The 13,965-nt window shown below is 41.9% G+C and overlaps 1 long non-coding RNA gene across 1 annotated transcript; it reads left to right on the forward strand.

Annotated features, from left to right (window-relative positions):
* The first annotated feature begins 1,608 nt into the window (after nt 1–1,608).
* LOC117875412 lies at nt 1,609–3,995 on the forward strand. Its single transcript, XR_004645267.1, has 2 exons — nt 1,609–2,518; nt 3,315–3,995. It is a non-coding gene; the product is annotated as an uncharacterized LOC117875412 (long non-coding RNA).
* The last annotated feature ends 9,970 nt before the right edge of the window (nt 3,996–13,965 follow it).

Genomic DNA, 13,965 nt, shown 5'->3' on the forward strand with positions numbered 1-13,965 from the left:
AGGAGAGATGGGGAAGGGAGGATTATGGGGGTAGGGGTGAATCCCAGGCCGAGGAGATGATGATGTGGGGTGGAGATCATTCCTACCCAGGGAGAAAGAACTCTGTTGTATTGCTCCTGGGCCAGAGGGGAATGTTCCATGGCATATAGCTGGGGTTGGGAGGTGAAACTGGTCAATCCCCACCAGAGTTAGCGCAGGGTATGGGGAGAAGCGGTCCCCACCACATGTGGACATCGTTTGAATGGATTAATGTGGTGTAAATAGGGATTAGCTCATTTCTACTCCTAGGACAACTTCTGGGCCTGGATCTGGGATTGGGGGGGAGAAGTGGGTTCACATCCTTGCCTGCTTTCAGGGTGAGCTCTAGGATATGGGTCTTCAATAAGGGAAAGGATAAGGGAAAGAGGGGAAGATGTATCTCCCAGGGTTAGTCACACTCAACAAAGAGGGGGAAGCAGGTCGTTGTTTGGAAGAGGGGGAAAATGTAGTGAGATGTCCTGGATAAATCTTTGGTAATAGGAAAGATGCACCCCTTCAGCAGGTGTAGGAGAATTGGGGAGTGTGTTTAGATCTCCTGGTGTAAGGGACTAGAGGTCAGAGATGGGGTTTGTTCCCTAGAGAGAAGCTGGGGGTAGAGGGGGAGAGGAGGAGGAAGACTTCCCTGGGAAGGTAGGAAAGACTATTCAAGGGAAGGATTTGGATAGCAGAGGAAGCGGGGATAGGGAAAGGAAAATTTCCACGGTTGGAGTGGAGGGAACTGTTTTGGGGATGAAATCTCTGGGATGACTTTGGAGGTCAGCATACCCCCAACAAAGATTTGGGAGGGACCATGAAGGGGTTCCCTAGAATGAGCTTGTAAAAATGAACCCCACAGAGATGGGATTTTGGGGAAAGAGGTGATCTAAGGATAATTGTACAGAGCTATTTTGCTGCATGTCCTCTAGGACAACTCTGTGTGTGTGGAAAAGGGAGACTTCAGAAGTGAGGCTGGAGGGTGAGAAGCATGGATGAGAGAGGATGGGATGAAATTCCCAAGTTGAGTGTGGAGGTAACAGGCATCCAGATCACAGACAATATTTGGGAAGGAGATTTGGAGGAATAGGGGTCTGATAGGGCAAACAAATGGGTTAATTTGGCCTCTTCAGATATTTTCCAGAAGAGGCTAGATATGTGGGATAAACCAACAATGAGACGTTTTATGCGATGGGGCACAGGAATCAAAGGGCTTGTTGCTGATGGGGTTAATTTTATCCCTGCACTGAAATCTCCAGGATAAATCCTGGCGATAAAAGACCTCAAATGGATTTTAGAGGATTGTATTTTTGCTGGGGTGGGTGTGGGGGAGGAGGAGGAGGAGGCAGCAAGGGCTGGTGAGATAGAAGGCAAGTATTTTGTGGATGATGATGTATAGGTAACTGAAGGGGTTAACTTTACTGCTAAATGAAATTTCTGAAAAAGTGACTGAAGTTAAGATGGAGACAGCATATTTGAGGGGGGAAAGAGGGGGTTTGATGTTTCTTCTTAGCGCAAGAATCTTGAGGTAAAATGGAGATAGCACAGCAAAGATTTTTTTTTTTTTTTTTTGAAGAGGGGGGGCAGGGAGGAATGTGTGGGAAGGTTCTCTGGAATCGCTACCTAGGAAATCAGCTGGTGAAATCATGCAGTGCAACAGAAAACACATTTCTGTTCTGTCGTCTTTTCAATGTCATTTGCACTCATTTAAGACAAATTCCCTTTCAGTGGTTGTGGATATTTTTGCAGCCACGTCTAGGGTGTGTGGGTGGGGATGTGTGAGGAAGAAGAATCAGTTCACAAACCTTTCTGCCTCCTTCCGCCAGTCGTTATCCCCAAATGCAGATCACATCAGCAAAAGCAGCTTGGTGCAGATGCTCCTTTGGCAAGTTGGGGGTGTCTCATCCTGCAGCCAAGCAAAATAAGCGATTATGTATTAACCAGTGTGCAAATCTGCACTGGCAAAAATAAACCCACAACACATTTGAGTGAACGGGCGGGGGGAACAAACTATGCTGCTTAGAGGCTCTGGTCGTCCATGGAAGAGATGAGGTGTGTGTGTGTGTGTGTGGCTTCTATGAAGAAAAGAGGCTTAAATTGCCCAGATTTAGCAGTGACTTTTCACTGCAGAGGAGGATTTCAGTGCTGGGAATGTGCAGGTCTGGGGCTGCTGACACAGGGACTGAGAAGGGGCTCTCCAGACCAAGTCACGTTAACTGAAATAAGAGAGCTCGCTGTGATCCTGACTGTTACCTGAATCACATTCAGATCTTGCTAAACAGTGCAGTGGGCTGAAGCTGGATCAGTGTCTGACTTAAGAAAGCAGAGAGAGCGCCGATGGAAGGAATTTGTGGACTAACCATTGTGACTATTTCGAGGGTGTTTTTACACTTCTGCCACGGCTGTTGCGACTGTCATGAAAATTAATCTTGAATGCAGTGATGGGACTAATACTGGAAAGCACTATTTTAGCAGTATTTGCCTGCAGCTAAATCGTTTCATGCTGGTAAGAAGTTTAAGGGAGGGAGGGGGATGACTTAAACAATGTATGATCAGAGTGTGATGCGCTGGGCTTAGGTTCCTTCATAAGAATGGATATGAACTGTGCAAATACAGTACATAGTAAGAACAAAAGTATATGTTGTGCAGAAACTATCTGTTGCCCTGCAGCTGGAAGCAAAGTCATGGAGGATAGGGGGAGTAGGACTGAATTGTATAGAGATCCTGTTCTGAATTTCCCAGGGCTCTTTCTTGGTGAATGTCTCATCATTTGTATTTAATATGTGGGGATCAAATATGGTTTGTCATCCTATAGGGACTTCCTTTCCTAAACATTGATGAGACTTGCAAATAAAAAGATTCATAGCTAAAATTCCTACAGCAGGCATACAAGTTTCTATTAGAATGAATACATTGATTTTTTTTTTTTTTTTTTTTTTTTGGGGCGAGCGTTGGAGCATTAATATCTCCATTAGGTCTTGGAATTGTGTAGGCAACATCTAGCAGTTTTAGAACAAATGAGTGAGGCCTTTTTGGAGTTTTGTCCTTATTTGGTATTTTTGTACTTGCACGATCACATACAAAATTTAGGCTTTGCCAAAATGTTAGAGGTTAATGAAAGCGTTGATGGGAGATGGATTAATTTGTATTTCCAGATTCACTCAGTTTGTTTATTGCTAATATTTTTATTGTCCCAATCATTGCATGAGCAATATGGTTTTAAGCTCGTATCATTACACATGTACCTATTTCTACCTTATTTTAACAGTCTACAATTTTTACTTTTCATCTTAATTTCTTAGGTAATCTTGAAGACTAGAACATTTCAGCCAAACTGTCAAAGTAAAGGATGCCTGTCATGCATATTATGCTCTTTTGTGCTTCAGCACTACAAAACTGCAGAAGGGATGTTCATTGAGGAAGAATGTGGCAGTGCTGTGGTGTTACTTGAAATAGACTTGATGCAGGGTTGCCTTTTAAGCTTGCCAGGGTTGTTGCTTCCACTGAAGTCATTCATCTGTGTAAATTAAGGAATAGACGTTTTGACTTGAAAGATTTAGCATCTTGGCTAATTAGCTGTATTAAAAGTGCTCAACAATATTATTTTTGTATCTGTACCTCTTTCTAATCACTGTTGCAAGTAGGTTACTGGGTCATGATTGCATTCCTTAAAATGTACAAGGTTTAGTGTGTAAACTGTGAAATTTCACATAGCACTATACTATTAGGTTAGATCTAGGAATATACCACTAAAATCCAATGGAATAAGAGTAACCTGAGACTGACAGGTCTAAAATGAAAGCTGATCAGTTGAAAATCCTATTCTATTGTATCTCACAGAAATTCTCAGGAATGTTACCTTACATGTAATGCATTCAAATAAGTTTTTAAAACAAGAACAGTAAATGTACATGTTATGAAAAAAACTGGACTGTAAGAAAACCCTGTAGTCCTTTCCCTTGACATTAAAAATTTATATTCTACATGTGTTATGTAATCCTACAATCGAGGTAAAGACTTGACTATTTTCTTCACTAGTTGATGTACCAAATGTGGGAAACTCCCATGTTTTTCAGAAGGTTGTGTGGGATATGGAAAGATAAATATTATTTGCATAGGTTGTCAAACTAATCTATCAAGGAGCTAAGTTTGTGCTTCAACAGTTGGTTTAAATGGAATATTTGCTGTTAATGTGTACATGATAAATGAGGATTGTTTTAGTTACATTAGAGAATTTTGCTCTAGAATTAATAGTGTGACTTAAACACTTGCTATATTCAAGATGCATTGGATGAGAAATTTCTAAATTATGTCTGCAATTCCTGGACTTTTAGATCATGTCTGGGTTGCTTAAGATGGGAAGATATCTATCTGTCAAAAGACCGGGTAGCTGGAAGTACCCATCCATGAATCTTGTCAGACTCTTCTGTCTTGGGTACTCGGATTTCTAGACACTTTCTGCACATTTGCTGTCTCTTCTGGCAGACTTACATATTTTGCTACTTTTCTGGTTAGTTTGTCTGGCAGCTGAGTTCTTCCTCTTTAGGATAAGCTGTGAAACGCTGGCTGTAGCATAGAGTTCTGTCAGGCTCTGAAAATGCCTGACAGAGGGAAGAAGCACTGGGGTAAATGACAATGCTGTGACAAGCTGAATTGCGCACAAAATCAAATATTGCAGAGAGAAATTCCCCTCTTCCATTGAAAAGGACCTCTGTGTGAGATGGCTCTACAGAAGAGAATTCTGAACACCTACCTCTAATACAGCATAGTATGGGATCTCTCACCTTAGGAATCTCTGTCTGCAGACACCATTTTCATTGATTAAACAGCACAAAAGGCATTGATGCTAGAATAGAGGACATCTAGGCTTATAAAGGGAACTAATCACCTGAGCAAAAGGAGACTCTGCATTGGCTGTTAACTGGTAGTGAGGCTTACTGCCTTGTTGTGGGTTACCCACTAGAGGGGGGTCAAATCACAGATGTTGAAGCGGATCTTATGATGATCTAGCCTTTGGAGAGAAGAGTTTTCCCTAGCTTTATCAAAGGGTGGACTGCACCTTTACAGTGTGTTCTGGACTACCTCCCCTCCCACACAATCATATAACATCTCTTTGGCAGCAATGTAATTTGCATATGTGGAAAAACACTGGTATGTGTTTGGGTGGGGGGGGGGAGAGTTGAGAGATCTTGTTCAAAAAAAGTGATGTGGTGGTGTCTTGAACCTATCATAAAGAAAAGATGAAATTAAAATAGAAGCATTTCCTGCCATGTGTGGGACAGAGCATTGTACTGAGCAAGATGGTGGAGGTATAACATGGAGAAATCTGAATCCCTCAAATACCTTATTTTCCTGTTTCTTAAATGCTTGTTTTATTTCCCTTGAATCCTGACTTGATTTTTAGCAGCTGCTGTCTTGAGAAGCAGTAGAGGTAGAAACCAAAGCTTTATACCATCTGAAAGCTTTCAGCTGGTGTAAAGTATTTATCGAATAGCTCATGAGAGAGAGAGAGAGAAGCAAAAATCATGCTTGAATTAAAGGAGAAGGTGAGAGAAAGGAGCTTGTGGAGAATAGTGACATTTTTATGATCCACTGTCTAGTGATCTTCCATGAATAGAAAACAGTTTTCAAGGTTAGTACTGATCTTTTTTCAAGACCAACAAACTTTTTCAAGCATTGGAGCAAGGACTAGAAATGGAGGAGGGGGGCAGATTGGATTTCTGGCCTTCCTAGCTTGTTAAAAAGGATTGGAGATTTTGGTTCTCTGTGAAGGTGGAATTGATAAATCTAAAATTCCCCTTTATTGCATATTCTTTGATGGATCCATTGAAATATATAGTCAGTTCAGTAGCCATCAGCCAAGGTTGCCAGAAGGCGATTGTGGTAGAAGGCTTGGAAGACAGATGGTTACGCTAAAGTGCTGCTCGTTATTAAAGTTTTCTGAGGTTTAAGCAGTTTGGGAAAACCCTAGAACAAATAGTTCCAGAAGCAGTGTTTATATTAAAAAAAAGGCTTTTTCTCTTCAAATAAAATGTACGCAAATGGGAACAAGGCATTCATATGCACAAATGAATAGTTTTCAGATAGAGTTTTAGAAGGAAAAAGGTGTTATTGAGGAGGAAGACCTACACAGGAATCCAAAATGGAGCCTCTTAATAAAATCAGTGTGGCTACCACCTGTGCACTGAGCACTACATTTACAATATGTATATACTTGAACTGATCGTGTGTGTGTGTGTGTGATAGATATATATACACACATCGATGCTGTGTTTGTTGTTTTACTAGCAATGTGTATATGACTGTTGGTATTGCATAGTGCCGTGGGGCCCTAAATGAGATTGGAACACCAAGATCTATACATACATATAGTAAGACAGATTCTGCTCAAACAATTTACAAACTAGACTGAAAGGAAGTATTAATAGCTTCTCCCTCCTTTTTAACAGAGTGGGAAATGAGGCACAGAAAGATTGAGGGCCAGATTTTTGAACCCATTACTCTTACTGAAATCAGTGTGAGTTAGTGCTCGCCAGTGGAAGTAAATATTCAAGTCCTACAAAAAGGGTCTGGCAGCTGGGTGTCTGGAGCACATGACCTATGAAGGAAGGCTGAAAGAATTGGGTTTGTTTAGTTTGGAAAAGAGAAGACTGAGAGGGGACATGATAGCAGTTTTCAGGTATTTAAAAGGGTGTCATGAGGAGGAGGGAGAAAACTTGTTCACCTTAGCCTCTAAGGATAGAACAAGAAGCAATGGGCTTAAACTGCAGCAAGGGAGGTTTAGGTTGGACATTGGGGAAAAAGTTCCTGACTGTCAGGGTGGTTAAACACTGGAATAAATTGCCTAGGAAGGTTGTGGAATCTCCATCTCTGGAGATATTTAAGAGTAGGTTAGATAAATGTCTATCAGGGATGGTCTAGACAGTATTTGGTCCTGCCATGAGGGCAGGGGACTGGACTCGATGACCTCTTGAGGTCCCTTCCAGTCCTAGAATCTATGAAAACCCAAATCTCCTGAGTTCCAGCCTAGTGCATGAACCATGACTTTCCTTCCTCTGTAATTGTGTTCACATGCATTCTGTGTTAAGGTTGATGGCTCAAACCCTAGTCTGAGGATTTAGATACTTTACAAATTAGTCACTTGTCAGCATTTAGGTTGTCATCTCTATTCCCTGTGTCTTTTCCAGACCTGAAGAAGAGCTCTGTGTAAGCTCAAAATCTTGTCTCACCAGCAGAACTTGGTTCAATAAAAAGTATTGCCGTACCCACCTTCTATCACTATTCAATGCAGTCTGATAACAGTCATGTATGATGAGATTCCAGGATGGACAGGTAAAATGCTGAACTGATTTGTGTGATTGACTTTTACGTGTCAAATGCAAATTTGCCCCTTTGACTTACATTTCCCATCGGTGTTTTCTCATGGCCACTATTTGAATATAGCTTTCGTAGGGTTCTCTTTCCCGGAGGTTGGCTTGGTTGTAGTGCTTCTAGGACTGGGTTCATTAAATACCTAGGATTTGCTGTGGGGGGGTTAGACAGAGCACAGGTGTGGATTATGTTTCAGCGTGGCTTCTCTTTCTCCACTCTGTCTAGGTACTTGTATAGTTCTCAGTGCGGTAGTATCTGAATGCTTCACAATCATTAATGGATTTTACATTCCCACCACCTCTGTTAGTAGGGCGGTATCCTCTGTTACTGATGGGGAATTGAGACACTGGGTAGATTTAAGTCCATTGCCCAAATATCCCACAGGAAATATGTGGCTGTCAGGAATTAAAGCTACATCTCCTGAATCCCAGTCTAGTGCCCCATCCACTAAAAAAGTCCTTCCTGCCACTCTACAACTGTCTTCTCTCAGACCATTTCTACACTGGTGAAATTTACCATAAAAATTCCTACCAATTCACCAGAACCAGTATTGAAACCATGAGGTGCTGCAGGGTAGACAAGGACCCTGAAACTAGCTTTACCACCCTTTTAGCTAAACCTGCAGAAAAGCAAGTCTAATCAAAGTGCTGGTGAAAACAGGGCTGCCAGCCAGCATCTTGTCGAGGCGGCTGCTCTTACCAATTCAGCTGAACTGGTACAGGAGCCAGTGGGAATGGGTCAATTTTTTTTACCCATAGTACAATAGTGGGGTCAACTTTAGAAGCGTTGGCCTGTTTGCCCTCCCACCTGAATGGTGAACGGTGGAGTTTACAGCTATCTAAAGCCAAATAATTTAGCAGCTTTCTCTGGAGTTAAAGGGCAGAGAGGTCTTGGGCTAGCTAGAGGTGGGAAGTTGAAATTTCCTGCCATGGGTGGGACAGAGAAAAAGACTGAGGCTGAGATACTTTGTACTTTTTAAAACCACATGTAAGGTGCTCTGAGACCATGGGAATGAGTGTAAGCTCTTGGGGACAGGGAGTCTGTGCGTGTATGTATAGCGGTTAGCATTTTGAGTCCCCCTTCCTAACTGGTACACATTAGTGAATCCTGTGTGCATCTCAAAAGCTTCGGGAGTGACAAATGTCCTAAATCAGCGGTTCTCAATCAGGGGTCCGGGGCTCCCTGGAGGGCCGCAAGCAGCTTTCGGGGGCGGGGGGCGCAAAGCAGGGCCAGCATTAGACTCGCTGGGGCCCAGGGTAGAAAGCTGAAGCCCCATGGCATAGGGCTGAAGCTTAGGGCCCTTAACCCCGCCCCTCGGGGCTGAAGCTGAAGCCTGAGCAATGTAGCTTCAGTAGAGCCCCTGTGGCATGGGGCCCCAGGAAATTGTCCTGGTTGCTACCCCTTGACGCTGGCCCTGGCTTTTATATGCAGAAAACCAGTTATTGTGGCACAGATGGAGTTTTTATAGCATGTTGGGGATAGGGGGGATGCCTCAGAAAGAGAGAGGTTCAGAACCCCTGCCCGAAATGAATTTATAGAATTACGTTGTATGGGAAAACTTGTACCCTGTGGCTCTCTCTGGTTCTTCCATGCTGGTAGGAAGTGGAGGAATATTTTAACCGTTTTGCAGCTGGTTCCTCACTGCATCTATGAAGAAACGTGTGGTAGTGCTGGAAATGCATTTTGCCTGCCATACCACACTCATACGGCAGCAGTAAAACATCTCAGGAACGGTTTGAGATTGGGATTGGAATTTATCCCAGTTATGTCAGAGCCAGGAAAAAGAGCAACAGAGGCTGATACTGTTGAAGTAAAAAGTGTTGTAAGCAGAAGGCATTTAAAAAATATGAACAATCTGGCGCAAAATGAGTAGTGGGAGGTGTTCCAAAAATGAGAAAGTAGTTTAAAAACATGACTAAAAAACCCCCCTGAATCTTCAATGCCAGAGAATATTTCAGTTAGTTTTGCCAATATTTACAACAGGATTGTAAGCGTCCACTAAAAATACTAAGAGTCCAAGATACGGAAACAAGAGATTAAGGCAATTGGCAGGATGGAGGGATCCCATAAATAAGGATCATGTTTCCAGGGAGGAATTTGGTTATACTCAGAGAACAATGGCTCATAGCATCATTAAAGGAAGGAAATGTAGACTGTTGGTTAGAGCACAGGGCTGGGAGTCAGGAATTCAGAGCTCTTTCCCAGCTCCACCACTGACTTGCTATGTGACCTTGGGCAAGCGAATCATTTTCTGATTAGTGCTCTATAATTTTAATAAAATGATATATTTTTATATTCCTTTGCAAGAGGATTTTATCTGGTGTTTGGGGAGCAGAAATTGGACCTGCTCTTCCTTTTTCCTTACTGACTACCCTAAATAAATAATTCCAGAGATCAAAGGTCAGACTTTAAAATTTAGGCATATCCAATTATGACCATATATTTGCATGTACCTAATTTATACACACATACCTGCTTTGCATGCATAAGTAAAGTACACATATACTGTATATGTGTGCCTAAATTTGAATCTGGCCCATCCTCTGCATACCTCACCCCCTGGAGAAAGAAAATTCAGTTTTATAACCAGCCCTATTTTAAGGAGCATTTATGAAATCAGCAGGGGATAGGAGAGAAAAGAGAGACCCTCACTCAAACCAAAATTTAATGAACTTCCTGGATTTGTGTAAAAGCATTAAGCAGCATGAAGCTCTGTATCGTAGCTCTGCAGTAATTTGAGGCCCTTTATGGTTTGAATGGAGGGATAAAATGGAACCTGCAATTACACTAATTCTTTCTAATTGAATATTTTGATTTTATTCTTTCCCTTTTAAAACACACCTGTGTAACTACTAACATTCATAAAGCTGCAGGAATATTTGTTTCCTCTTTTTGGTGAGCCGTGTAAATGTACTTTTTATTGGACATGCAGTTCATTTCCTTATTGCTGGAAGTGCTTCCCCAGTACAACTGCTTTGGAAAGTGGTGGACAATGAACATTTCTCTGCTCATTTTAACTGTGCTGCTGTTATCACTGGGCTGTATTAGTTTACCATCTGGTGTAGAGGGGAATGCTGTGCTGCGGATTGAATGCTTTGAGTCCCTGCATGATTTTGTCAGGTATCTTTTTAATTAATTTATTATCCACGCAGGGCTTGTCATCAAGAGCTGCAGCTATTATTTTTCCCCAGGCCATGTTCAGTGCAGGCAGACAAGATCACTGACTTCTGCCACATACACTAAGTTTGGGGATGGGGATAACAAAAGGACATTCTAAGTCTTGCTTGAACAGAGCTTGGTAAAGGTGAGGCGTTACAGAGTAGCAACTACTTTCTCCCAAGGTCTGTTGTAAATTAATTAGATTCTCCTTAAAGATGTGAATTTATCTTAAGTTTTTGGAAGCAAAAGTTCGGCATTGTTTTGCTGTAATTGGCAGTCGGACAGGCACCTGTGAAAAAGTTAAAGGGCTAGATCCTCAGGTTAGAAGGGACCTCAGGAGGTCATCTAGTCCAACCTCCTGCTCAAAGCAGGACCAATCCCCAACTAAATCATCCCAGCCAGGGCTTTGTCAAGCCAGGCCTTAAAAACCTCTAAGGAAGGAGATTCCACCACCTCCCTAGGTAACACATTCCAGTGCTTCACCACCCTCCTAGTGAAATAGTCTTTCCTAATATCCAACCTGGACCTCCCCCACTGCAACTTGAGACCATTACTCCTTGTTCTGTCGTCTGCCACCATTGAGAACAGTCTAGATCCATCCTCTTTGGAACCCCTTTTCAGGTGGTTGAAAGCAGCTATCAAATCCCCCCTCATTCTTCTCTTCTGCAGACTAAATAATCCCAGTTCCTTCAGCCTCTCCTCATAACTCATGTGCTCCAGCCCCCTAATCAGTTTTGTTGCCCTCCGCTGGACTCTTTCCAATTTTTCCGCATCCTTCTTGTAGTGTGGGGCCCAAAACTGGACACAGTACTCCAGATGAGGCCTCACCAGTGTCGAATAGAGGGGAATGATCAGGTCCCTCGATCTGCTGGCAATGCCCCTACTTATACAGCCCAAAATGCCGTTAGCCTTCTTGGCAACAAGAGCACACTGTTGACTCATATCCAGCTTCTCGTCCACTGTAACCCCTAGGTCCTTTACTGCAGAACTGCTTCCTAGCCATTCGGTCCCTAGTCAAACAGTGCATGGGATTCTTCCGTCCTAAGTGCAGGACTCTGCACTTGTCCTTGTTGAACCTCATCAGTTTCTTTTGGCCCAATCCTCTTAATTTGTCTAGGTCCCTCTGTATCCTATCCCTACCCTCCAGCATATCTACCACTCCTCCCAGTTTAGTGTCATATGCAAACTTGCTGAGGGTGCAATCCACGCCATCCTCCAGATCATTAATGAAGATATTGAACAAAACCGGCCCCAGGACTGACCCTTGGGACACTCTGCTTGATACCGGCTGCCAACTAGACATGGAGCCATTGATCACTACCCATTGAGCCTGACTATCTAGCCAGCTTTCTATCCACCTTATAGTCCATTCATCCAGCCCATACTTCTTTAACTTGCCGGCAAGAATACTGTGGGAGACTGTATCAAAAGCTTTGCTAAAGTCAAGGAATAACACATCCATTGCTTTCCCCTCATCCACAGACCCAGTTATCTCCTCATAGAAGGCAATTAGGTTAGTCAGGCACGACTTGCCCTTGGTGAATCCATGCTGACTGTTCCTGATCACTTTCCTTCAGAATTGATTCCTTGAGGACCTGCTCAGCTGATATACATTGACATAGGTCAGTTGAAGTCAATAGTGGTATGCCTTTTACATCCACTAAGGATTTGGCCCAGAATATTTCTGTAGATAGGTAGTTTATTATTAGAATGGTGAAAGGAGAAGGGTAGGGAGTGGGATAAGAGGGTAAGTTTAATTGATAATTGTATTATTGGATATTTATTATTGGGTTTTGGAAATAACCATTTTCAGTAACACATTTTAAAAGCTTTTATTTTATAAGTTCATATTTTCAGCTCAAGCATCAAATAGAAAAAATTAGACAAATTAATAATTTGTAATTGCATTGTATATTATCTGTACTGAATCTCTGATTTAAAGAGAATTTTACTGATATTTATTTCATAGCATCCAGTCGCTGGTCTGTGTATCAGTTTTACACTTGTCTGGTAACTGTCTTCTAGTCCAGCGGTTCTCAGCCTGTGGTCTGCAGACCCTTTGGGGTCTGAAGACTGATTTCTAAAGGGGTCTGCACCTCCACTTTTCATTTTTTGGGGGTCCACAAATGAAAAAAGGTTTAGAACCATTGGACTTTTGATTCAATAAACTGTTTATCTCATACAGCTGTCCTTTCATCTAGTGTTGGTGGTGTGTGACTGCTGATTGAAGGCACAACACTGTAATTCATTTATTAATAATTATAAATGGAAATAATTTGGAGCAGCACATAGCACTGACAACAGAAATTGATCCACCCTTCTCGCAGGGGAGCCTTACAACGACAAGTCGTATTCTAAGCAAGGAAAGAGGAGAACTTGCTTCACTTGCAGTGTAAAGTCACTAGCATGTTGTCATGCTAGTGGACTAACTTCAGTCACCAGCAAGAAATTGTTCTAATCTTTCTTTTCCTGGTGTTTCCTGTGTTGAGGGGAACAATTCTTCCTGCCTTCATTTTTTTAGAAAACAACCAAAAGTGAGTTTGAGAGGAAAGAAGCATTAGTATACTTACTGCTTTGGAAGAGTGTTGACTGATCATGTGCATTAGATCAGTAGATGTTAGGATCATGGTTGGTGGGTTTTTTGCTTTGATTCAGTATCACATCTGCAAATGCCTTTTATTGAAAGAGAACACAATGGATTCCTTGTACCATTGTTTTCTGGGAAGGACATGTTTTTTTCTTAGCAATTCAATCTTATTTCAGTCTGTTCTTGACACTCAAGTAGGATAATAATGTAAATGTATATTTTTGATGCCAAGAGAAGGATTTCAGCCTCTTAGCCCAGAAAAATCAAATGTATTCTTCTCACAAATGAAACGGAAATCTTTGACTCATAGTCTAGTCTTGTTATTCTCCTTCCATTCAAGACACTTTCTTGAACAATAGACCATCCCTCGAGGAATTTCATACTGAGGTTACCACCTATTAAGACATGCCAGAGAAAAGTCCTAGTGCCAGATACTCAGCTGGTGTAACTCTTATTTTATTTACATCCGCTGAGGATCTAACCCCAAGATAGCTTTAAAAGTCTGGTGAGGAAAACATTTTCACCCCAGTTTTGGTTTAATTTTCTCTAGTTTTAAGAACAGTGTTTGTTTATTGTCTGACATATGCTTGCCAATGTGGCTTATTGCAATCTGTCATCGTTGCTCAGTGCTGACAAAATAGATGTATTCCCCTCCTTAGCTTATCCTTAAAAAACAAACCAAAAAAAACTTTGGATCAGAATTCATTTTTTACGGCTAGTGTATGTGTCAGAATTGCACCAGTCTCGACCACTAGTCCTTTTGTTGGCTGAACTATGTAAACTTTATGTGTACGGGGCGTTAAGTTCAGTGTGTGATTTCAAGAAAAATACCTCTC

This window comes from Trachemys scripta, chromosome 3, assembly GCF_013100865.1.
Source record: "Trachemys scripta elegans isolate TJP31775 chromosome 3, CAS_Tse_1.0, whole genome shotgun sequence".
Taxonomy (NCBI): Eukaryota; Metazoa; Chordata; order Testudines; family Emydidae; genus Trachemys; species Trachemys scripta.